Genomic DNA, 25,702 nt, shown 5'->3' with positions numbered 1-25,702 from the left:
TTGTACAAACAAAATATTCCTCGTACTTTAATAAAGAAACTATATGAGAAAGACTCATACCAACATTGAAATACTAGATTGTAATTATACTACTAAAAATATCTGAAATTAAAGATTATACATTACATCATGGAAAATGAATGAGATTCGTGGAAATCTTAAATTTCCAAACCTTGACTGATGATCAACTCTAGATAATTAATTCATATAGACAAACAAAATATTGTTAACAGGCCAATTCAACATTGGATAAAACATCGCATCACCATGAACACCCATAGGTATGCTGAAAGTCAATTTGTAGCTATTTTGATAAAAGAAATTATTATAATAATCTGAAAATGAAACTACTAGAAATAACCCAGTTTAACCATGGGAAAAAGTAAACTAAAGTGTTTTGTCTATGGACCTAATAAATATGACTTTCCACATTTATAGACTAATAATAAAAATCATTAGCTAATCCTAAGGAAAACAGCATAACCGCTGAACAGGGCTATTGACACTTAAAATCTTCTGCATAAGTTCCTGCTCGTGATACTTGTAATTTTAAATAACTTTCACCAAGCATACTTTAATGTGAAAGTACATTGACACGACCTAAGATATCATTGACAGTTTCAATGGAGAAGATCCAGATGGGTTTCTAATTATTTTTCAAAAAGAGGTCTTGTATCTTCCAAAGTCCTGCAAGCGGAGGATAGAAGCGGGCAGTGAATCATGCAATCCGTGGATGAACGATATCAACAGAGTAATGTGGGAAGGGGTACCCTGTCGGGCATTAAAAGATCACCTGATATAAGGAGGAATTCTTCCCTTGAGTTATATTCATCTGCGACCAAAATAATGCCTATAACGAAAGAGAAAGGGAGACAAAAGAGGAAACTTCCCAAAATTCAAGACAAGGAAGAATTAGGGAAATAAAACTTCAGCTAATGATATGATGAAGAGGCTTTGCGATATTTAAACAATGTGCTCAATAATATACTTAAAGAAACAGATTTGTCAATGCGAATGATGCAATTTCAGAAGAGACCAATACACACGAACTACTAATAGAAGTGAGAGATATGTTTTGATAACATATCTCTCACTTCTGTTAGTAGTTAGTGTGTATTGATCTCTTCTGAAATTGTATCGTTCGATTTGACAAACCTGCCTCTTTAAGAATAATATTGAGCACATTGTTTAAATATCGCGAAGCCTCTTCTTCATATCATTTGCTGAAGTTTTATTTTCCTAATTCTTCCTTGTCTTGAATTTTGGGTAGCTTCCTCTTTTGTCTCGCAGATGAATATAACTCAAGGGAAGAATTCCTCCTTATATCAGGTGGTCCTTTAATGCCCGACAGGGTACCCCTTCCCACATTACTCTGTTGATACCATTAATCCCCGGATCGCATGATAAAAACGAAAATTAATTGGATAGAGGGAAGTGACATAGAACTCGCAAAAGGTGTCTTTTGGAGACGATGAATTTGACTAACTTACTGGTTCTCCATTTAGATAAATTCCCACGAACCAAAGCAGCCGACTAAGGTAGGGTAATTCGAGATCTTGTTCCATTAACAGGCGTAGTGGGCGAAGTGAATGAAGAAGAAATCTGGAGGATTTCATTACCAGCAAAAGCATGGATAGGATAAGAGAGAGAGAGAGAGAGAGAGAGAGAGAGAGAGAGAGAGAGAGAGAGACAGAGAGAGAGAGAGAGAGAGAGAGAGAGAGAGAGAGAGAGAGAGAGAGAGAGAGAGGATTCAGCATTTTAGTAGCCTCTGCTACATTTTTTTATATATTTATTTAGCTGGGAATGGAGATTTGTCTTAATCACGACAATCAAATCTGACTACTGTTTTTTTTTTTTAGTGACAACTACATTTCATTTTCTTGTTTGTGACTCAGATCCATTTTTTTTTTATTAAATAGGTACAAATTGCTTTAGATAACTGACAATGTTAGGTATTTGATGATATCGCGAGTCGTAACGAGGAAATAATTATGGTTGGTACAAGGCCGCTGACTGAGCAGATGTAATGACACTATCTAAGACAACCTTGAGATGAGTATGGAAGGGGGAAAAAGCCGCTAAAATGGAGAATAATCCAGGTATTAAATTTCCTTTTATTGAAAGAGTTCTTATCTTTGGGCGTCATATTCCAAAAATGTATCTTTGCATATGTAAAAGCAGCAAAACCTACATTAGAACAATTGAAATAGACATAGTATTCTTCCTCTTTTAATTGCACAAGCACAGGATAGACAAGTTTAAAGAAAAGTCGAAACAGGATTATACTTAAACCTGGTAATCATCGCTCGGTGTTTTAGATGACAGTAAAAGAAAGACAACCCAACTAAATTCATAAAATCATAGATGGCCAGTTACTGGAGGAATGGTTGTGGGTTCAGCAACATATCTCAAATTGTAAAGGATCAGTAGCTTGTAGGTACTTGACCACTAATGCTTATCAATAATAAATGCCCATAGCTCTTGGGCAATAAGTTTTTATTTATTTTACGCAGCGTCTCTGATACTCTTCTGAAGAGCAAGTTACCGTACGTGGTGTGTATGACAACGTTTCATGGAAGGACGCTCAGTGGAAAAATTCTGTTTAACTTAGTTTGAAGACAAAGAAGAATTGTTCAAATAGATGTCTGCAACCCCTCAAAATATTTTAACAGTAGGCTCATCCACATGTTATTGTCACCTATGTAGAAAGACAATAACAAAAAAAAATAAAAAAAAACCTAGCTTTAACGAATGATTCGGTCTTATGGCAATTTTACAGCTATGTTTCTGATAGACGCGGTTGAATAGGAGAGGAAGCTTACGTTTCACATCGTCAAGAAATGAGGCTTAATTTTTACTGAACTAAAATCTCATGAGTAGTATGAAAGGTATCTAAGCTTGACCACCTAAACCTTTCACAACTTACACATGCTTCCTAAACAGATTTATGAGGAACCTCAACGATAAGTTTGATTTTGATTCAGATTCTGCTTTGGGAAGGCATCATGTTTTACGAAACAGGGTAGAAGAATTATTTTGAAATATCGAAGTAAAAATATACAGAAAATGGGTAAAATATTCATTGGTGGTACAGCCATTTAAGATAGAGAAGTAGACTGCATTCTACTTGTTATTATTTGCAATAATCTTTTGATTTGTAAAAACGCTCATAATTTTTACGTTTAATGCTGTTTTCATGCCGCTAGTTTTGACTTCAATAAGTTTCGTTTTTCATTTCGTGGGATTCCTACCCATTTCATGCGTTGAATTTACTGCTGTGAGCGTGTATAGCCATACTAAAATTCTGTAACATTACCTATTGCATTTTTCTATGCATGTAATTATAAACTAAATTATGTAAATATTTATCTATCCACAACGTCAAATTCATCTTTCAATAAACTAGCCTGTTAATGCACTGTGTAGCTAACCTTTGATGAAATGTGAACCACAAAACATTTATGTATGGTAATGTCCTGCTTTATGTCATTAAATATTCTTTTTTTCGGAAATGTATTTCATATGTCCATTGTGAGGGGTCAGTGGAACGGCGTTTCGATATCTGCCTTTGTTACTCGGTAAAATGTGAAACTGTTTTCCTATTTGCCATGTCTGCTGGGGATGTACGAAGCTGTGCATGAATTACCATTTTGTAGTGATTTTTTTTCCATTTTTTATTGCTTGGTCTATTCACAAATACGCACTGCTCTTTTTTTTTTTTTATCGAAATAGCGAACCTGCCGTATTCCCTTTCTTTATAACTTATTTTGATTTTGTTTGAAAGTGATAAGGCCTTTAACATTTCATGGCCTTTCGCGGCTTGTTCCCCGAAGCACCGCACGAATTTTGAAACATTAATCCACGCTACCCATTTTTAAGGTAGAGTTGAAAAGGGAAGCTAGTTTACCTAAGTGATTAATAATCACGGCTCATGAAAGATGCCGCCGCGATGAAGCCTTCATTCTACGTAATAAGATATGACCCTGAGGAGTTATGCGGTCGAGTTCACTTCGAAAAGAGAAGACAACAAATATCTAATTTTTCTATTATTCTTCATCTCCTTTCCCTGTATATTCGTCAAAATAAAAATGCCGAAATCTCATTCAACGGCGTAATAAGATATTCATGGCAGTCAGTGAAGCAGATACATTTATTTTCGGGGATACTTAGCCGAACTATTGGACTTTCTGCGATTATACGTTATATCATCTGTTTATTTCTTTTTTTGAACAAAGGCCACACTTTTTTTTTTAGACTATAACAAATACTTTGACTTCCAGTGATTGTATGACTTTGTTAGCGCGTGTAGGTACGGTATGTTTGGAATTAAGTAGGTTTTTCAGTAACCAGTAAATTCACATCAGATGATCTAATTATCTCTCTCTCTCTCTGTCTCTCTCTCACAGAGTCTTGTAACTATCTTTTACATACGGAACCACAGACATAGAAGATTTTTGAGATAACAAGCGTCATCGGTTTCTTTCCCATGGGATCGGTGTCGAGGTCTCTCTCTCTCTCTCTCTTTTAAATCATTATCAGTAAATCATCGCTGCTTTTGTCGTTTTTTAAGATTTGTTTCGTCAAACTCAACTCATGTATAAAAGATAGTAAAATTAAAGCCGAATGGTGCTACGATTGACCCAAGTTTCAATTAACCATGTCATTATAACTTCGCAGATGGACAGTGTCTTTACGAAATTAAGGAAGATAATTCGCTCCTCAGATTCTTCGCCACCGTTTATGTTCAGGTAATCGATGTGAAACTTTCTACCAGTAATCACTACTGCAAACTACGTGAAATATATGGAAATCAGAGAAGCGGAAGCGGAAGTACTACTCACAATGGAGACATAGCATGATCCTAAGCTACATAGATTTAATACTCCATATTCTTCACCAAAAAAGGAGTCGGTCGCAGCTAGCCTCTCTACAAGTGAACCGCACCTCTTAACCTGTGATGCTCACTGGGTATCGTCGGCGACTCGCTTTCAGTGGGTCCAAAGTTTAAACCTTGCTCGGACCGAGGGAGATTTTCAGAGGAACATGACCGTACTGTTCTGCTGGGCTAACGATATTTTGTGTAAAAGGGGGGGGGAGGATGTAATAAGTATAAGTCTATCTACTGAGGGTCGCTTGGGTGCGCATTGGAAGGGTGGGTAGAGCTCTCGGCTAGCACGCTGTTGGCCAGCGTTCGACTCTCTGACCGGCCAATGAAGAATTAGAGGAATTTTTCTGGTGATAGAAATTCATTTCTCCTCATAATGTGGTTCGGATTCCACAATAAGCTGTAGGTCCCGTTGCTAGGTAACCAGTTGGTTCTTAGCCACGTAAAATAAGTCTAATCCTTCGGGCCAGCCCTAGGAGAGCTGTTAATCAGTTCAGTGGTCTGGTTAAACTAAGGTATGCTTAACTTTAACTTGGGTGCTGACTCGCCCTCTAAACATTGACCAGTCCCATACCTCTGCTACTAGTTAGCGACCTTTAAATAATTAATCTTTACTGCTCTGTCAGCGAGCCTCGAACCTCAATCAATTCTGCGTCCATATAAATGTGCTTTCCTTCCTCCCAAATACTGACATGTCAGGAGACTTCAACTGACCCAGTGTGAAAGAGACTACTGTTCCCCTTTACTTGGTTCTATTATTCTGTATTCCTCAACCAGTATTCCAACCCTGCTCTTACCCTCCTGTTAATAGAACAATGCTCATTTTCATCCTGTCTTATATGTTAAGAACTTCCATAGATTTGTGAAAAAAAATCTCTATCTATCGATGGAATGGAGTTAATGCTTTGCAGTGTTGAGTTTACATCTGAATTAAGTCACTATAATATTCCTTAAATACAAATCACCTATGAAGCTTCGTACTGCCTGAAACTATATTTTCGGAACCTTTCTATAAATCATACGGGGATAATGCATGTACCATGCAGTTTTTATACGTGAACTTTAAACGCAAGTTTATCCTGTATAGTGAAAGCGTTACGTCACTTGCAAACGTTCTGTTGTACGAAACGTCAGAGATTCCAGCAAGGTCCATCCGAAGACGCAGTTTCAGCTTTCCATGCTTGTCCCATCCAGTCCCATAATTTCGCCTTTCTCCCCACTCACGAGATGAAAATACTAATTGTATAGCTCCCTACAAATTTTTGGAACATAGATAAGTGCACTAACTTGGATAATTTAAGAATAATAAGTGTGACCCTTAAGCGCGTTGATGTAACACTCACCATGAATAAACCCAAATCAGCGTTCATACCGCGTCAAAGTCCTATGATCCCACACCTGTCTAGATTCAGCCAGACTTATGAAGTACGGGATCTTGCTCTTCAGCAGCCCGTTAAAGCCTCACACCATCGAATGTTGTTGAGGACATGGCTTGTAGAGAGAAATAAAGACTAGGCAGCAGGACTATGGAGTTGGGTGGCTGGGTCATTCCTCCCCACCTTTGACTCCCAGAAACGAAGCTGGTGACCAATTGCAGCCGGGTTGACTGGGTGAGCACAAGAGGAAATAAGACCCGAGACCTTTCAGGAAACCATTTCGTTGCTCTGTCCTTGACCCACGCCATATGCATCCTTAATTCTTTGCTGACTTTATCAATTATTAATTTCTCTTTGCTTAAACAAATGTTCTACTTAAATTTATTATACACTCCAAATATTTTGTATTTTATCACGCCATATGCATCCTTAATTCCTTGCCGACTTTATCAATTATTAATTTCTCTTTGCTTAAACAAATGTTCTACTTAAATTTATTATACACTCCAAATATCTTGTATTTTATTACAAAAAATCCCTTTTCAGATAAATGATGTATACTAAAGGGAATTACTGTAACTTTTGCATCCATGAATACGTCAGATTCCATAGACCGAGTTATCTGGTGCCTCAGCTACCAGGATAACCTTTCTATCCCCAAGGAACGTTGGATGTCCTATATCATCTTCAGGTGCGTGTGTTTACAAGAGTAATTTTTTTTATACATACGTACACACATACAGTATATATATATATATATATATATATATATATATATATATATATATATATATATATATATATATATATATATATATATATATATATACATATATATATATATATATATATATATATATATATATATATATACAGGTGTATCTATATACATATATACTGTATATATGCATTTATATTATATACAAAAGTGAATGTTTGTATATTTGTATGTCTGTTTGTATCTCAGTTTGTATGCTTGTGACCTACAGAAAACTGAACCGATCCAGACAAAATCTGACACGTGGCCGTCGTCTGACTCAACTTATATAATAAGTAGGTTTCAAACCCGTACCCCAGCCTCCCTCCCCTTCTCCCGTCCCCATACCCTTCCTTTGTAACGTATGTGACAAATAAACTCTATGGGTTTATCGCACCTTATTTCATGTACCCGAGCCCATAGAAATATACTATTGAAAATGCTTCTCAAGTCACCACAATAATATCCGGATAAAAGGGACAGACAGAACAGTAATACCAGGATAAAACGGACAGCCACCACAGTAATATCTGGATAAAAGGAACAGACAGTACAGTAATTCCTGGATAAAAGGGATAGTCACCACATTAATACTTCACCTATGACTGTTCGAAGGGTGGACGTTCGTATGAAAAAAGTAGAATTGTCAGACGGACCGTCAACACGAATCCCTCCCTTTCTCCCTTCTTCCTCCCTTCCTCTTCCACCGCCCCTTCCTCTTCCTCCCCTCCCCCTTTCCCTGTTCCTCCCCTACACGTAGATTGTCATTCAAATCCTCCCAGGTAGCGCCGGGTTGGTCAGCTAGTATGTACATATATATATATATATATATATATATATATATATATATATATATATATAGATAGATACATAGACAGATAGACAGACAGACAAATAGATAGATAGATAGACAGGTAGATGGAGAGATAGATAGCTATAGGTATATGAGTGCATATGTTTTACAATTCTGTAATTTTCATCTTTAGAGGGGATAGCGCCCCCAGGGTACAACCTTCGCTTTTCTCAGCAAGCCTCCATATAAGAGATTGCCTCTCTCTCTCTCTCTCTCTCTCTCTCTCTCTCTCTCTCTCTCTCTCTCTTCCACATATGGCTCTTAGATTAAACACATTCGCTGCGCATCAAATTCCTTGTGAACATTTTTGTCATTTACAACCTTGCTTGTACTCTCGCTCTTCTTGGGTATCAAGACACTCCTCGATACCAAATTTCTGAACCTTACACCCTTTTCACCAGTCTATTTTCTTTTGTTTCTCTCTGTGTGCACAGACCACTTCAAAACATTTAGCCATTCGTTTTGTGTTATAGCTGACATTTATTGTACTTCTTTACATTTCTCGCTCTGTCAATACTTCTTACTGCATATAGTAATAAAATACTTTCGCCTCAACAGACTCCACATTAAGTTTTTTTCTTTCTTATTTCATTCGCAAAATATATTGATATCATCAATATATTTTCCGTTGGAATAAATTTTTTATTTTCTTCACAACTGAAAATATAAAGTTTATAAAACAATTGTTTACATAAAAAATGCAATTCACTTCTATCAGCGCTCTGGTCGTTATTTAGATATGTAACTCTTCCCCTCATCTTAGTTATCAATGCTATACGTACCTTATTAATCCATATTTGGAAAAATTGCTTTCATATTTAGGGCACTGTTCTCTGTTCTGTGTTCTCATTTTGATAACAATCAAGTTAAGGGTGTTTGGTTCATAAGTACCAACCCTAACCTCGTCTTCGAAACAAGGTGCACACATTTGACCACTATTCATTTTGGCTGAGAAAGTCTTGCTCCTGCCCGGCTGGGTCGTAACACCCGTCCGGCCAGGGATTCCCACAGTTGCTGTAATAAATTAAATAAAAAAAATGCTTTGCACTTCCGGTTTGACAGCCTTTTTCTTCTAAAGGAAAGGTTTTGAATTATCTCCTCTCTATAGAGATGAATGTTTTTGTTAGATTTACTTTCCTTAATGTTAAGAACTTATTTACCAATACACAGAAGAAAAATTCTTATGATATTTGTTAAAGCTCATCATATTGCAAAAATCAATTATATTTTCCTGCTTACTATGTTTATGTAAATGAAATGGTTGGCATAACTTATCCTACAGGTTAGGGCCCATATTTCCTCCGCAATTCTTTAACTTTTCAACTAAGAATAGATTTCGAAAAAGCTATTTGCCTTCCCGTTACATCGGCTCTTGCTCAAAAAAAAAAAAAATAAAATATATATATATATAGCCTATATTTTTTTTTTTATATATATATATATATATATATATATATATATATATATTAGAAACTGGAAAACCCAGCCGTATGAGAGTCAAGACTTTTAAGTTACTGGTCTAGTAACGGTTTTACTACTACTACTACTACTACTACTACTACTACTACTACTACTACTACTAATAATAATAATAATAATAATAATAATAATAATAGTAGACCCTATTCTGCCTGTATTTGCGTGGAAACTGGGGCAGAAGGCCTATTCTATGTAGGCCTCAAAAAGGAGAATGGGAAATCGGCTTTAAAGCTGTTGATCTATCTTTAACTGTCAGCTCCGTTATCGAGAGCGTATCTGATTAGAAACGCTTTATTTAGTGAAGTCCATTGCTGCATTAGAGTGCTGTGGCCTAATTCAATTATCTTCTCTCACGAAAGCTATCGTTTACCATGCTTAGAGGAGAGGGAATGAACAAAAACCGCTTTACCATTTTGAAACTCTTACGCTGAATGTGTGTGTGTATTTCAGCCAATATGTTATTCATCTAGCGCATGTACGGTAGGTGTAGATTTGCATAAACCCGTAATAGGCGTTTTGGAGCACGCGCTGCGTATACGCATCCATACGATTAAAACCTAAATGTAATTGAGGGATCGCGTATAATGGAAATTCTTTGATATCTTAGTGCATCCAGTATTGCTGCCACAGAACCACAAATGAATATAAAGGTAGTTCATTTCACACCATATTACGATAAATGACTGGCGTGTGTGTGAGCGCTCAGGGGAGAGAGAGAGAGAGAGAGAGAGAGAGAGAGAGAGAGAGAGAGAGAGAGAGAGAAGCACACGCAGAGACGGGAAGAGCGAGAGAGAGAGAGAGAGAGAGAGAGAGAGAGAAGACACGCACAGACGACGGGAAGAGAGAGAGAGAGAGAGAGAGAGAGAGAGAGAGAGAGAGAGAGAAGCACACGCAGAGACGGGAAGAGAGAGAGAGAGAGAGAGAGAGAAGCACAATCAGAGACGGGAAGAGAGAGAGAGAGAGAGAGAGAGAGAGAGAGAGAGAGAACCACACGCAGAGACGGGAAGAGAGAGAGGAAGAGAGAGAGAGAGAAAGAGAGAGAGAGAGAGAGAGAAAGAGAGAGAGGGGGGGGGGGTAAAATGGGACAAATAAAGAGGTGAAGTAATGACTTTAGTCTATGGCAATAATACCCTTTATTGCCCTCTGCTAATAAGGACAAATTCATTCTCCCTCGAGGAAGTTCTAAATGACAGTCTCCCTTTGGTTTCCTTTTCCCCGTCCCCACCCCCGCCCCCGTCCTTCGACCCTGCGGTGCCAGGTTCCTCCATCCTTCTCCTCCTCTCCTATATTCTGCTCTTCTTACTCTACAGATACCAAATCTGTGTGTGTGTGTGCGTGGGCGCGTGTGTGTGTGTGTGTGTGTGTGTGTGTGTGTATGTGTGTGTCTGTGCTGCTTTTTGTTAGATTCTTGCTTTACATTGTTGTTCAAGGGCATAAAAAAATGATGCAATTTTAACTGTTTGATTTATCATTACTTTTAAATTCTTCTTTTTTTTTTGGAAGACATTCGCTAAATTTCAGCAATTCCATCTCATTCTGTATACGTAATTAATATGCAAAAACGATGATATTTGTTGCAAAGTGAAGAGCCTTTTAAAAATAACAAGAATTTTCCTTCTGTGTGTTGCTAAGTAAGTTAATAAAGGACTTCCTAATATGAAATGAAGGCCAGATTTTTTTCTTAAAGCTAAGTAAAGGAAAAATAATTTTGAAATCTTTTCTTTATTCAGAGACGTCACAAAGTTATTTACTAATATTCGATAGTTTCAAAGCTATTCTGCATCACGTTCAATTGCATTTAACATGTGCGTGTGCGCGCGCGTGTAAAAACCACCATTAAATATCATTCGTTGAACATACAGTATATTACTGTAACAAACCCAAATTCAATGATCGATTCAGATAAGACTATCAGAGTTTCATGCCACGACATGATGGAAGCCTCGTTACCTTTCCCTGCTAATATTTACTCGGGAGTAGACAAAGCTGATAATTCAAGAAAACATTTCACTAATTGAGCAATATTCATGATCAGACGCCTACTGCAATGGACTCAAGTTGTGACCATTTGAAATGTCCCCTTTGTATCGTCATTAAAAGTACGGTTTTTTTTTTTTTTTTTGTGGTAGCACTGAAACCCTGCACTGTTTTTTGGGAAGTTTATTCTCTCAAAATTTTTTTCACTGTATGGATTTCACTGATCTTTCAGCTTGACAATGATTATTCGCGCGACGATATAGGTGGTTTTAGATTTTCAGAATGCTTTTATTGAAAAGTTTTCATCAGCGCAATCAGCGCAATCAGGCAAGTTTCGGTTTGAGAAGAGTTACAATCTAGTATTTGTTTGATCTGCGACATAAAAGTAGATCAAATCCGTACAAAGGGTTAGACAGAGCAAATCGAATGAATGACAAGACCGAAATGATCTCGATAGGCCATGAGATGTTAATGACTGTGAGAGTCTGAAGATTTTAAGAGATGTATATATATTAGATATTTCATTTCCTGTTGAAATCATGTTAAGAAATAACTAGGCATGTAAAGCTTAAACAGATTAATACACTATATATATATATATATATATATATATATATATATATATATATATATATATATATATATATATATATATATATATATATATATATATTACAAACGTCCTTTAATATCCATTCGCTCTACCTCGGAAATAATATATTGTCATATATGTTATCCGAAGGGGAATTTTTTCAGTTGATAACAAGTTCGTCGTCTCGTGGGCTCGAACTACGGAAGACAAGAACTCAGGTCTACAGTGTCGCGCATTAAACTACACGGCCATCAACTAAAAAATTCCCCTTCGGATAACATATATGTGCCTCACTTGATGGCCGTGTGGTTTAATGCGCGTCACTGTAGTCCAGGGTTCTTGTCTTCCGTGGTTCGAGCTCACGAGACGACCAACTCATTATCAACTAAAAAAATTCCCCTTCGGACAACATATATGAAAATATATTATTTCCGAAGTAGAGCGAATTGGATATTAAAGGACGTTTTTAGCTTATTGCTTGTGTATGAATCACGGTGATGTGATAAAATTCGCTCATTTATATATATATATATATATATATATATATATATATATATATATATATATATATATATATATATATAGATAGAGAGAGAGAGAGAGAGAGAGAGAGAGAGAGAGAGAGAGAGAGAGAGAGAGAGAGAGGGGGGGCGGGTGTTGGAAACGTATTAAAAATACCGACCAAGACCAGGCGACCAAAGGAGGAAACGCTTTTTTTAATGATATGTATATAAGAATTAAAAGTCTTGACAGAAGCATAATTAGAACATTGTTCTTATAATTAATAGTGAGCAAGAATGCACAAAAGTTGGAAGTCTCCGAGGGATGATGATGAAGGATAGCGCTTAATGAATCATATTTGGAAGTTAGATGAGCATTATCTCTCTCTCTCTCTCTCTCTCTCTCTCTCTCTCTCTCTCTCTCTCTCTCTCTCTCTCACACATACAAGAGTTCTTAAAAGTATTTTGTTAATTAATAGCTGAAGTGCTCCCCAAGTGCGCTTACATCTGAACTTTTAATGCTACATTTTGACATTTTTGAAAACTGACTTTTTTTTGTTTTCGCATCTTTTGTAAGAAACTATTTTTTGCTTCTAAAATTCGTCTATATTTTTTATACAAAGTATGGATGGGAAGGGCAAGCCGATGATATATTCAGGCCAGGTGAGACACAATACCCCAAAACGAAAGAGGAGAGAATAAGGGGGAAGCGGTGCCAAGTCCTGGAATTTTCTATTCTTCAATTATAGTGGAAGACCAACACGTATTCCAAGTGTCTTATTTTCTTTATTTTTTCTTGATTACCCTCCCAGTTTTTCAGGTGTCGTTTATTCTTTCACTTTTAGGAAATAAAATTTAAGAGCATAAAATTAACCGATTCTCCACTTCTAAATCCTAATCCCCAAGGCTGGTGCATTTTGGCATTCTCATCGCTATTAATCTACCAGTTCTTGTTCGGTTTCACTTTTCTGGTAACGATTCTTCATATTAGGTGTCTGTCCGCAGTTTTTTCTGTCCGCATTTTTTCTGTCAGCCCTCGGACCTTAAAAACCGCTGAGGCTAGAGGGCTGCAAATTGGTATGTTGATCATCCACCCTCCAATCATCAAACATACCAAATCGCAGCCCTCAAGCCTCAGTAGTTCAAATTTTATTTAAGGTTTAAGTTAGCCATAATCTTGCTTCTGTTAACGATATAGGATTGGCAACCACCGGGCCGTGGTTAAAGTTTCATGGGCCGCTGCTCATACAGTATTATATCGAGACCACCGAAAGATAGATTTATTTTCGGTGGCCTTGATTATACGCTGCAGCGGCTGTACAGAAAACTCGATTGCGCCGAAGAAACTTCAGCGCATTTTTTACTTTAATTCTGGCACACATAACCACTTCCATCATTTATAATTCGTTCAGTTCCTTCTATTTTGGATAAAAATTACGCTTCTCATGATTATCACGCAGGTACTCTTGTGCTGTCTGTCCCCTTGAACCAGCTATTACTGTGGTGACCGTCCCTTTTATCCAGGTATTACTGTGGTGACTGTCCCTTTTATCCAGGTATTACTGTGGTGACTGTCCCTTTTATCCAGGTATTACTGTGGTGCGTGTCCCTTTTATCCGGGTATTACTGTTCTGTCTATCCCTTTTATCCAGGTGTTACTGTGGTGACTGTCCCTTATATCTAGGTACTAGCTGTCCAAACCGGCGCTGCCCAGGAAAACTTTGAATAACAACCGATAAACTCTCTCTCTCTCTCTCTCTTTCCCTTTCTCCTTCCTAACACCCCTCTACTCTTTCTCTCATTTCCTATCCCCCTCTCTCTCTCTCTCTCTCTCTCTCTCTCTCTCTCTCTCTCTCTCTCTCTCTCTCTCTCTCTCTCTCTCCCTTTCCTGCTAAGATAATTGCTTCAATTACATTGCCCAACTTTTTTTGACATTTTATATTTCACCCCTTCTCACTCCCCATTCCTATCGGGGCTGAATTTGGACTTAAAGGGCGTCAGGAGTGTCACTATTCATCTCAGCGACCTTGAAAGTACGGATTAGACACTAATATCCGATATTTTTGACATTTTATTTTGCACCCCTTCTCATCCCCCCCTTCCAAGGCTGAACTTGGACTTAAAGGGAAGTAGGAGTGTTACTATTCATCTCAACAACCTTGAAAACTATGGATTAGACACTAATATCTATCGTTTTTGGTTATTCTTACATGTCACCCCTTCCCACCCCCACCCCCTTTGATGCCAGTGATGTCTTACCCCCACAGTATTCTTTTCCAGATAGTAATCGTGTATAACGAAATGAGGTATGATAAACCCGTAAAGTTTAATTAGTTACCAAGCCTACAATCAGAACCATTCCCATTTCAGGGAAGCCTTTCCCACCCCAACACCCTTTGGTGCATTTTAGTGCTAGTGATGTCTTATCCCCACAGTATTCTTTTCGAGATAGTAAGTCATAAGTATACCAATTCTGGTTGAAATTGCTCAATGCATTTCAGAGTTATACTGGAACATACATACACACATACACACACACACACACATCTACATCCATTTGTTTATATATAGACTAGCTGACCAACCTGGCGTTGCCTGGGAAATCTCTGAATGACAACCGATAAACTCTCCTCTCTCTCTCTCTCTCTCTCTCTCTCTCTCTCTCTCTCTCTCTCTCTCTCTCTCTCTCTCCCCACATTCCTTTTAAGATTGCTTCAGTTACATTGACCAGCAGTATTGACATTCTATATTCCACCACTTCTCACCCCTCATTCCTATAGTGGCTGAAATTGGACATGAAGGGCATCGGGAGTGTCTCTATTCATCCCAGTGATCTCGAAAACTATGGATCAGACCCTAATATCTGTCATTTTTTACATATTATTTTTCACCCCTTCTCACCCCTCCCCTTCCTATCGGGGCTGAACTTAAACTTGAAGGGCATAGGTAGTTTCACCATTCATCCCAGCGATCTCAGAAAGTATGGATTAGACTAATATCTGTTTTTTTCAGTTATCTTTACATGATACCACCTTCCCACCCCTTCCCACCCTTTCCTGTCGGGACTGAACTTGGACTTAAAGGGTGTCAGAAGTGTCACTATTCTTCTCAGTGACCTCGAAAACTATGGATTAGACACTAATATCTGTTGATTTCGATTATTTTTACATGTCACCCTCTCCTACCCCTTCTCACCCCCCTCCATATTATGGCTGAACTTGGACTTAAAGGACATTGGGAGTGTCACTATTCTTCTCAGGGACCTTGAAAACTATGGATTGGATATTAATATCTGTCATTTCAGATATTTTTACACGTCACCACCTTCCCACCTGCTTCTCACTGCCCCTTCTGTCAGGGCTGAACTTGGACTTGAAGGGCATCAAGAGTGTCACTATTAATCTCAGCGACTTCAAAAACTATGGATTAGACACTAATATCTGTTTTATTTTTATTTTTTTATTTTTACATGTCACCTCCTTCCCACCCCTTCTCACCCCACTTCCTGTCAGGGCTGAACTTGGACTCAAGGGGCATTGGGAGCATCACTATTCTTCTCAGGGACCTCAAAATCTATGGATTAAACACTAATATCTGTCGTTTCGGTTATTTTTACGTGTCACCCCCTTCCCAGCCCCTCCTTATCGGGACTGAGCTTGGATTTAAAGGGCATCAGGAGTGTCACTATTCACCTCAGCAACCTCGAAAACTATGGATTAGACACTAATGTCTGTCATTTTCTGTAATTTTTACATTTCACCCCTTTCCACACCCCTCACTTTGGTGCTAGTGATGTCTTACCCCCACAGTGCTCTTTCCCAGATGGTAAGTCATATGTATGCCAAGTTTGGGTGAAATTGCTTAATGCTTTTCAGAGTGTATGTGGAACATACATACACACATACATACATCCATCTTTATATATATAGAGGATTACTGTGGTGATTGCCGCTTTTATCCAGGTATTATTGTACTGTCTGTCGCCTTTAACCAGGTATTACTGTGGTGTCTGTCCCTTTTATCCAGGTAATAGCTGGCCAACCCTGTGCTGCCCAGGAAAACTCTGGGAGACAACTGATAAACTCTCTGTCTCTGTCTCTGTCTCTGTCTCTCCCTCTCTCTCTCTCTCTCTCTCTCTCTCTCTCTCTCTCTCTCTCTAACCCTAACTAACCTCTCTACTATCTCTCTCTCTCTCTCTCTCTCTCTCTCTCTCTCTCTCTCTCTCTCTCTCTCTCTCCCCCTTCCTAACACCCTCCCTACTCTCTCTCACACTTCCTCCTCTCCTCTCTCTCTCTCTCTCTCTCTCTCTCTCTCTCTCTCTCTCTCTCTCTCTCTCTCTCCTTTTTCTGTTAAGATTGTTGCTTCAGTTACATTGCCCAACATTTTGGGCATTTTATATTTCACCCCTTCTCATCCCCCATTCCTATCAGGGCTGACCTTGGACTTAAAGGTCATTTGGAGTGTCACTATTCATCTCAGCTACCTTGAAAACTATGGATTAGACACTAGTATCTGTCGTTTTTGGTTATTTTTACGTCACTCCTTTCCCAACCCCACCCCTTTTGGTGCTAGTACTGAGGGGCACAGTATTCTTTTCTAGATAGTAAGTCATATGTATACCAAGTTTGGTTGAAATTGTTCAGTGTGCTTCAGAGTTTTGCTGGAACATACACACACACACATGTGCATACATACATACATCCATTTTTATATTTTTATATATATAAAGATTACAGTGGTGACTGTCACTTTTATCCAGGTATTACAATGCCATCTTTCCCCTTTAACCAGGTATTACTGTGCTGTCTGTCCCCTTCAACGAGGCATTACTGTAGTGTCTGTCCCTTTTATCCAGGTATTACTATGGTGACTGTCCTTTTTATCCCGGTATTGCTGTTCTGTCTGTCCCTTTTATCCAGGTATTACTGTTTTGACTGTCTCTTTTATCCAGGTAACACTGTGGTGACTGTCCCTTTTATCCAGGTAATACTGTGGTGACTGTCCCTTTTAACCAGGTATTACTGTGCTGTCTGTCCCTTTCAACCAGGTATTACTGTCTGTCCCTTTTATCTAGGTATTACTGTGGTGACTGTTCATTTTTATCCAGATATTACTGTGCTGCCTGGCCCTTTTATCCAGGTATTATTTTGGTGACTGAAAAGCATTTTCAGTGATATATTTCTATAGCTTCAAGTACATGAAATTAGGTATGATAAACCCATTGAGTTTATCTACCACATAAGTTACAAAAGGAAGGGGAGACGAGGATGGGTTTGAAACCTACCCTATTATCTAAGTTGGGTCAAATGATGGCCAAGTGCCAAATTTTGTTTAGATCAGTCAAGCAGTTTGGATTTCTATAGCTCACAAACATACAAACAAATATACAAACAAACATATAAACTTTCACTTTAATATATAAGATACTAGCTAACCAACCTGACGCTACCTGGAAAAACTCAGAAGGACTCAAGAAAATTTTCCTGCACCTCTTTGTGCTGACAACCCCTTTTATCCAGGAATTACTGTATTAACACTCCATGTTATCCAGATATTAGTGTTCTAACTGTCCAATTTATCCACATAATACTGTTGTTATCTGTCGTATTTATCCAGGAATTATTGTACTAATAATGTTCCTTTTATCCAAATATTACTGTTCTGACATTCCCATTTATACAGATATTACTGTGGTGAATGTCCCAATTATCCATGTATTACAGTGGTGACTGTCCCTTTTATCCAGATATTACAGTATTGGCTGTCCCTTTTATCCAGGTACTACTGTAGTGACAGTCCCATTTACCCAGGTATTACTGTCCTGACTGTCCCTTCTATCCATGTATTGCTATACTGGCTGTCCCTTTTATCCAGGCATTACTGTTCTGACTGTCCCTTTTATCCTAGTATTACTGTACTGACTGTCCCTTTTATCCTAGTATTACTGTGCTGACTGTCCCGTTTATAAAAAATTATTGTGGTAACTGTCCCTTTCATCCAGGTATTACTGTGGTGACTGTCCAAGTTATCCAGGTATTATTGTGCCATCTGCACCTTTTATCCAGGAATTACTGTGGTGACTGTCCCTTTTATCCAGAAATGACTGTACTAACTGTCTTTTTTATCCAAATATTACTTTGCTGACTGTCCCATTTATCCAGGTATTACTCTGCTGACTTTCTCATCTATTCATGCATTACTGTGGTGACTGTCCCTTTTATCCAGGTATTACTGTGCTGACTGTCCCATTTACCCACGTATTACTGTGCTGATGTCCCATTTATCCAGGTATTATTTTCCTGACTGTCCCTTTTATCCTGACATAACTATGTTGACTGTCCCTCTTATCCAGGCATTACTGTGGTGACTGTCCCATTTATCCAGGTATTACTTTACTGACTGTCCCTTTTATCCAGGTATTACTGAGCTGACTGTCACTTTTATCCAGGTATTATTGTGATGACTGTCCCCCGGGTATTACAGTGGTGACTGTTCCTTTTATCCAGGCACTGCTGTTCTGTCTGTCCCTTTTATCCAATTACTGTGCTGACTGTACATTTTATCAAGATATTACTGTGGTGACTGTCCCATTTACCCAGGTATTACTGTGGTGGCTGTCCCATTTATCTAGGTATTACTGTGCTGGCTGTCCCTTTTATCCAAGCTGTATTACTGTGGTGACTGCTCCATTTATCCAGGTATTACACACCCTTTTATCCAAGAATTACTGTGCTGACTTCCTTTTATCCAGGTATTACTGTGGTGACCGTTTATTTTATCCAGACATTACTGTGGTGACTGTCCCCCAGGTATTACTGTACTGATTGTCCCTTTTATCCAGGTATTACTGTGCTATCTGTCCTTTTATCCAGGTATTACTGTGGTGACTGTCCACTTTATCCAGACATTACTGTGGTGACTGTCCCATTTAACCCCCACTAAACCTAAACATACCCACCACTAAACCTAAACACACCCCCTGCTAAACCTAAACACATCCCCTACTAAGCCTAAACACATCCCCACTAAATCTAAACACATACGCCCACTAAACCTAAACATAGCGCCCCCCCTAAATCTAAACACAAACCTTGATACAGAATTATTAATCACAGGAAAGAAAAGCATTTTCAATAACATATGTCTATGGTAACGAGTACATGAAATGAGGTATGATAAACTCGTAGAGTTTATTTACCAGATAAGTTATAAAGGGAAGGGGGAAGGGTGATGGGGGAAGGGGAAGGGGAAGAGGGTACGGGTTTGAAACCTACCCTTTTAGCTAAGCTGGGTCAAATGATGGCCACGTACCAAATTTTGTCTAGATCGGTCAAGCGGTTACCACATAAGTTACAAAGGGACGGGGGAAGGGGATATAAATAAATATATACATATAAAATTTTATATATATATATATATATATATATATATATATATATATATATATATATATATATATATATATATATATATATATATATATATATATATATATATGTGTGCAAATAAAGAATAATTGCAGCATTTAAAAGGTTAACAATGTAAACAACTTACACAAATACACTTTTCCTATTATGAAGCACAATAAGAACTTTTAAATTTCGATATGGCAGAGAGAGAGAGAGAGAGAGAGAGAGAGAGAGAGAGAGAGAGAGAGAGAGAGAGAGAGAGAGAGAGAGTGGCCTTGTGAAGCAAATAACACGGGGCCTAAAACCCCCGTCTCCCACATCACCCCCGGTCGCATATATAATGAGTCTGGGGACGTCACTAATTATACAACTAATTTAGCGCCTCTCATACACACTCACCGCCAATTATAAAATAGGATCATATTTTTCACCCCCGACATGGCATCGCCTCCACCCCCTTGACGTGCCTTCAAGAAATTAGAGTTTTATCCTAAATCCTTCGTTGGCTAAGGAGAGCCATACGTTTGCATGGAATTTATGCCCTGCCCATTCCAGTTATTTGGAGAAAGGCTGGAGACGCCTCACCCGAAATTTAGATGTGCGTTTTGATTAGCTTAATATATTTCTCCGAGTGGCTCACAGAAGTGTCGTTTGGACGCGAATGAGTTCGTCAGAAAATTGTTGAATTAATGAGATGTCGGTAAACCTGAATATTGATGTTCTTGTTGTATTCTTTGTACTGGATGATTAATAGTTTCTAGATTTTTGTGGTGAATTTATCAAGTGCTCTGCATGTTATCTTCGAAGTCCTCGTTTTTATTTAGCAATTTTGCCGTACTCGTATCTTCGCTGGATTTTCTAGTATGAATTAGTTCGAGTCCTTGATTACAAAATGTTTTTTTTTTTCCTAGCATTCCGCCAAATAATTGAAAAAACAACGGTTTTTACTAAAATGTTCTTTTTCCAAATCCTAATTGTAGTCCTTGATTTTACAAAATAATGTTCTTTTCTTTTTTTTTCTGGCATTCCGCCAAATAATTGAAAAAAACAACGTTTTTACTAAAAAGTTCTTTTTCCAAATCCTAATTGTAGTCCTTGATTTTACAAAATAATGTTCTTTTCTTTTTTTTTCCTGGCATTCCGCCAAATAATTGAAAAAAACAACGGTTTTTACTAAAATGTTCTTTTTCCAAATCCTAATTGTAGTCCTTGATTTTACAAAATAATGTTCTTTTCTTTTTTTTTCCTGGCATTCCGCCAAATAATTGAAAAAAACAACGGTTTTTACTAAAATGTTCTTTTTCCAAATCCTAATTGTAGTCCTTGATTTTACAAAATAATGTTCTTTTCTTTTTTTTCCTGGCATTCCGCCAAATAATTGAAAAAAAAACTAAAATGTTCTTTTCCAAATCCTAATTGTAGTCCTTGATTTTACAAAATAATGTTCTTTTCTTTTTTTTTCCTGGCATTCCGCCAAATAATTGAAAAAAACAACGTTTTTACTAAAAAGTTCTTTTTCCAAATCCTAATTGTGCAGAACACAAAAACAGCCTAAATACATTAGTAATACTTTAAGAATTCCAAGGCTTCCGAAACTAAACAAAGCAAGCTCTTTACGCACACTATTGATTTGTTATTGGTGCCTCAACTCCAGATCTCAGGCTGAGGAAAAAAGTGTCTGAAAAGTGTGGAAGCATTGTAACGAAAATCGTGTGACCCACTTGTAATCGGGAAGGGGAGGTCAGTAATAAGCCACATGTGATCCCATAATACTTTTGTGGTGGCGTGATCTAGGTCGGATGCAAATATTTGGGAAATTTTTAGGTTATAGCAATGCCTTACGCTAGAGCCCAAATCGGGTTCAAGTACTGTAAGGAAAAATAATAAAAGCTTACGCTCTTTATTAAGTAAATGCAAACCAAACCCTTTAGAGGTTCAATGACTTATAAGGACAGAGAAAGAAGCAGAGCTCCATTTTTTGGAAAGGCTGATCATCAAGTTTAAGACTTTGACACGTAACCTTTGGCATTTTGAATCTTTGACTGGACGTGAAATAAGACTGAAGAATGACAGTGGCATACAATACTAGCGAAATATCTACAAAATATCACGAAACAGGATGTCCACAATCTTACGAGGCGTTCAGATGAATTTTAGTCTGACCGCTGATAAGAAGAAAAACTTTTTATTCAACTTTGTTAAGAAGATCGTTAGGTGAAAAGCCTTCTCAGGTTGAAAATACCATTTCACATGGAGGAGTGGTAAACATGAACTTGAAATTTTCAGGAAAGACCAACCATGGGCCGATTCCTAAATCTCTGGCGCGAACCGAACGCGGATGCATATTCGAATCCAATTCTGGATAAGAATTTTCATCAAACGTTTTGTAACAGGTAATCTCTGTTCAGTTTCATCGATGGCCTTAATGACACCACCATACAAAAGGATAGATACTTATCGTAGGAGGACATTTTGAAATGACAAAAAACATGCCTTCTTCCCCCAAAGTAGACAAAAGAACAATAGAAGTCGCTTTTAATAAGTTTCTTTTGAAGGCAATGCATGAAACGATGAAAAGACAACGATATTTTAAGAAATGTTTCGTGGTCAAGCATCCGATCATTGCAAAAATGCTCGTTAATTTATTTGTATTTGTATTCAAACTGCACTCATAAGAATCACTGTAGAGCATTCGAGAAAATGTAATTATGTCTGTTACGGCTAGAATCCAACTTACTTCTCCGTAGGCCAGTCATTAAAACGCGATAATAAATATATGTCTAAGTGTAACCTTGTCATGTGCCTTATTGCATGTGCTTGTATACATTCTTTTTTATCCTTGTACAAGCAATAATTGCTTTCCTCATTGTATCTTGAACTGCTACTTTAATGGTTCAGGATCTGTACCACTGAGTAAAAATGATGATTCACAGTTGAAATTACAACTGGTCATCCAGATTCGAAGCAGGAAAGAAGTAAATTCTCTTCAACATAGCGGAAAACCTTTTTTCATTACGTCATATACATAAAAATGCAACGTCCTGGTACAGTACCGCTTGTACGTGAAAAGCTATACTCTCTCTCTCTCTCTCTCTCTCTCTCTCTCTCTCTCTCTCTCTCTCTCTCTCTATATATATATATATATATATATATATATATATATATATATATATATATATATATATATATATATATATATATACATATACACGAGTATATATATATATATATATATATATATATATATATATATATATATATATATATATATATATATATATATATATATATATATATTTATATATATATTTATATATATATATATATATATATATATATATATATATATATATATATATTGTGTAGGAAACCTCTGAAATACACTTCGGATGATAAAAACTTTTTAGCGTAATTCCAAGAATTGAGCTTAAATTTTGAGTTTCTCATACAATCCTGAGAAAGAGAGCATTTTGAAATATGATAGTATAATCCAAAACTAAGATTTAAGTTATGTGATAAAGATGATAACAATAATATTAACAGCAGCTACAGTAATAACAAAAGCATCTACAGAATCGAGCATTGGTATCTGATTAATGCCTGGGGAAAGCGATCGCGAGGATCTTAAATAATCTCTCTGATACAACTGAATTTTTATCAATATTCAATGTCTCTCCATTTACACGCTTTGCGTGTTTTCCTGCAGACTTTGTAGTCACCTAGTTTATGGTAACCTATAATCCGCTTATGTCTGAATATTGTACAAGGCACTGCTTCCTCTCTCACCAAAAAAATTCTTTCATCGTAGACAGAGATCGTTCTGTAGAGAGGGGCGTTTCATCCCGGTTTTCTGAGCAAAGGGAAATCAGTTTAAGATCCCAGATAGCTTTATGATTGCCAGGAGAACAAGCAAAATATAGCATTTGACTTGAAATATTACGAACATTTGATAAACGGTAGAATAGACGATATCAACGTCAAAATCTGCAGTGGCTCCTCGTTGCAGTTGTTGCAGTTCTTATCAGTTTTTCATGTTATTACTAATGTGGTTATCATTGCTGTTACTCTGCAGCTACAAAAATTATTAATTTTATTAAGAACAAGGAAAAAATCTTGTGAATACACAAGCCTCTCTTGTGATGTACGCCGTAATTTTTGATGTGTGTATGAATGCAAAATAAGCATTTTAAACAATTGTTATATATAATATAAAAACTTAAAGAAGAAATCAAGTTCTAAAAAATCATTTTTATTAAGTTACAATTCAGACTATTTTTCATAGCAGTTTCAGAAAAAAAGTGTAGATCCTTTTTGAGATTCATGAATGACAATTGGGACCTCCTGGTGTTTTGTAATCGGAAGCAGAGCATAACCATGTGTGTGATACCTCCAGTGCAATTTGTTTGGGATATCTCTCTAGCCATTAAGGAAAAAATCGTCAGAGTATCTGGGGGTTTCTTCAGTAACAGTATGCCTGATGGTTAGTCCCCTGTCCTCAATCCTGCTGAGAATTCTGTTTCTTACATCGCCAAGGGTAATGTCTATAAACAACTGTTAAGAAAGTACAAGTCACTAATCGTGCAAAAATTCCTATAAACGACTGCTAAGAATGTACAATGCACTAATCATGCAAAAATTAAGTTACAGATGTGATTTATTCACATCTCCTTTTCCACAAAGAACAAAAAAACTTCGATGCCATTCATAATACTAGACATCTGATATCTGCAGAAGTCTTTATTTTCGGTCTTCTCCTATCGTGAGTAGTTTTGTGGATATTGGTGTGTTTCTTTGGTGCTACTTATCCAGAATATGTTGGTGTGTAGCTGGATGAGGTTCCAGAAGTTCCCAGGCTCCCTAGTCGGTCTTAAAAGAGGTCAGAGGAAATTTTACCTACTACAGAGATCGTTTTCATCCAGAGCAGAGAAATTTAGTTAATCAAAATCCAATACACAGTAGTATGATGTCATTTAAATATGCACCTATCCATCCCTAACAGCTGACAGAAACTGCATATTTTAAATCTCTGAATGCAGGAAAAAAGGCAATGTCACGTGCAGCAGTGTGTCTTTCCTTGACAGAATATGCCTTGGTTCTTAAGGGTCTTGTGCCTACTTGTACTGTTAACTCCGAATCTAAGGCTGACCACAGCGTGGCCTTATTCTTTGCCTCAGAATTATATGCAAATTTAGTATTTAAAAAAGTATAACTCGTAGTAAAAGAAGTTATTTCTATAGAATCCTTAAGTTTACTGCCATCGAAGGGGATATTCAATACTAATTAAGCAGCCACTTTACTCAGAGATTTTAGAGTGGATACTTTAAGTTAATTGTCATGGTATTTGAGTTAAATTTGCTGGATCCCAGCCTACGAAAGCAGGATTGGTAAAAATAAAACAAAAGCAGGCAGCTTGGCAGAGTATGGCATCAACTGTCATACAAACAACGACTCATTTGCTGTTTAAGCATATTCCAAACTATTAGGATGGAAGTAAAGGAACCTTGGTGGGTAGTTTCAGTAGGTAATGACAATTACCAAAGTGGCTCTCCCGTGTATACAGCACCTCAAGAAGATAGAAGCAGCCCTAATTCAACTGACAGGCCACAAATGATTAACCCATGAAAGAATTTTGATGGCTAGGCAACCCCAGCAGTTCTATGATCATAGTTTGTGTGTATTCTTATTAAATGTCAAGATACCCTTGGTGTTGCATCCTTTATTTTCTGATAACACTTGTTGAAGTTTCTGTTCCGTTTCTTATCTTTAAGGTTACGATTCTGATAGAAACGTCAAAAATGGTTACTATGTTGCTCCACTTTTTTAACGATATGTAAACAGCTGTTTCAGCTACTAACTCACGAGTAACATCCGGGC

The sequence above is a fragment of the Macrobrachium rosenbergii genome, chromosome 4 (assembly GCF_040412425.1).
Source record: "Macrobrachium rosenbergii isolate ZJJX-2024 chromosome 4, ASM4041242v1, whole genome shotgun sequence".
Classification (NCBI taxonomy): domain Eukaryota; kingdom Metazoa; phylum Arthropoda; class Malacostraca; order Decapoda; family Palaemonidae; genus Macrobrachium; species Macrobrachium rosenbergii.
Note: the sequence above shows the minus strand (reverse complement) of the source record.